Here is a 2,556-nt window from a genome sequence, read left to right as displayed (position 1 = left end):
AATAACCTTGAACTCCTGATGCTCCTGCCTCTGCCTCCTGAGTGCTAGGATTACAGGCATGTGCTACCACACTCAGTTTATGAGTACTAGAGATTGAATCCAGGGCTTCATGCATGATAGGCAAGTATGCTACCAACTGGTTGCATCCCCAGTCCCCTCAACATATTTTTGACATAATATTTACAAATTATGATGGGTTTTTTGGACATAATCCATCATAAATTGAAGAGCTCTCTGTTTCCCACTTGTATGAATGGATTAAATGTGAGTGGAACACTGAGAAAGAACATGGAACATTGGAGTGGGCCTGGGAAAGCCAAAGCTTAGGAAGACTCAAAGCAGTGCCCTATATAGTGCTTCCAAACCAGAGTTGCATATTCTAGAAAGGCATGGAGCCCTCTCCTAAGCTTATTTCCTCTAGAACCCTTTCCCCATGTTTTGCCCTCATGACTGAGTCTAAATCCAACTTCTTTCCAGTATTGCCCTGTAGGCCAGGAGCTGGTTAAGAGTGTTCTTGAAGCTGGGCATGGTACCCCATGCCTTTAATCTCAGCACTCAGGAGGCAGACGCAGGCAGATCTCTGTGAGTTCAAGGCCAGCCTGGTCTACATAGTGAGTTCCAGACCAGATGGGGCTGCAGGGAGACCCTGTCTAAAAAAGACCAAAAAAAAAGGAAAAAAGTGTTCTTCAAGAGCTTCCAGGGTTCATGTTCAGCAGCTCACAACCACCTACATCTCTAGTCTTGGAGGATCTGATATCTTCTTATGACATCCTTGGCTACCAGGCATGCATGTGGTACACATGCATACATAAAGGCACATACATAAAATAAAAATAAATAAATGTTTAAAAAATAGTTCAAATATTTTCCCCCTTACAATTAAGCTGGCTTGACATAGGTTCTCTAGTTTGGCTAATTCCGACTCCCTACAGTGTTAGATTCTATAAAGCAGAATTCATGGTCATGTTCTCTGTGCCCTGACACCTGGTAGATGCTCAGTAGATAATTGGTTTTGTTATATTCAAAATGTGTTTATTGGGATGGTTTCTCACGCATCCTGATTCACGGTGCTTTTAATGCTGCTCCCTCCTGAACATCCTTCTGTAAGCCTTTCTTTTCCTCCTCTAGGCTGGCAGAAGACAGTGGAGCAGCCAACACACAAAGCGTACGGGTATTAAGAGCACTTGTGATGTGCTCGTAGAAGGAAGAGCACTGGGAGGTGAAAGAGTTTAAGTGAGGATGGGAAGCACAAAGGCGGGAGAGGGAAGGTCAACCCAAAGTATTAGGAAAATGCCATAAGGAAACCTACTTCGTAAGTTAATCAAAACAAATCAACACAAAAAAGCAAACAATAAAACCTACCATTTGCTCATGGCTCACAACCATGGTGGTTTTATAGCATCTATGCAGTAGTAAACAGGGCTTTGTACAATGTGCTTCTTGTGTTACCTCATCTGGAGAGGGATGAAGACCCTTTGTGAGAAGTGTTTTCTCTTAGGAAGGTCATCACCTCCAGAAAAGAATAAGTACTTTGTTGAAATAATAAACGAATGAGCAAAGGAACAAATTTACTTGCCTGTTTATTGTTTTTTGTTTTGTTTCTGAAACAAAGTCTTGCTATATATCCCTGGCTTGTCTGGAATTCACTATGTAGAACAGGCTGGCCTGGAAATTCCAGCCTGTCTCTTGCTTCTGCCTCCTGAGTGCTGAGCCTGCAGATGTGCACCATCATACCTGCTTAGGCCAAATACTTTGATTGTTTGTTTTTGAGGCAGGGTCTCACTATGTACCCCTGGCTGGCCTGGAACTTGCAGTATAAATCAGGCTGGCCTCAAATTCACAGAGTTCCACCTGCCTCAGCCTCCCTGAGTGCTGGGATTAAAGGTGTGCACGACCATACCCAGAAAGAAATACTTTTTATTCTACACACAAGTCCTCAGCCAAAGGCAGAAATTTTGATATAAGTTAATGATGTCAAATTTTGATCGATGTAGTTTATATTTTTGAGCTATTTGTTATTTTATCTATTCTCACTGCCGGTTGTCCCAGAGGATTGAGATGGGGAAAGAGTGTAGAAATGAAGGAAACGCTGCAGTAGTGAAGGTTTGGGGCTGGTGATGACTGACGTTAAGTTTTGGTGAAAATTTGTCTTATAATTTCTTTCAGAAGTTTTTTCATTTGGTTTCCAAAGTATCCCTGTGAGGCAGTGGCATTACCTCGTCCAGGTAGATAAACAGGTGTAAAGAGGCTGTTCTAATTATCACTGAAGGGTATAAAACAATCCTCATCTAACCCTGGTCTCACCATGCCAAAGTCCATGTTTATTCCATGGTTTCTGGCAGCCTCCATAACTGGCCACTTCCCTTTCTTGGCCTTCGTTCCCACATCTAGAAAGCACCTAGATGATTTCTTAGATGCCTCCAACTTTAAATTCTAAGATTTTATGAGCGGTTTTTTTCCCCTCCATTGTCTATTTTTAAAACCTACTATCACTTTAAAAGTGCAAAATTAATGAGTTTTTTAAAATTTTATTTTAGAATTTCACAGCTCTTTTCA

The sequence above is a fragment of the Nannospalax galili genome, unplaced genomic scaffold (genome assembly GCF_000622305.1).
Source record: "Nannospalax galili isolate Female #2095 unplaced genomic scaffold, S.galili_v1.0 scaffold409, whole genome shotgun sequence".
NCBI classification, from domain to species: Eukaryota; Metazoa; Chordata; class Mammalia; order Rodentia; family Spalacidae; genus Nannospalax; species Nannospalax galili.
Note: the sequence above shows the minus strand (reverse complement) of the source record.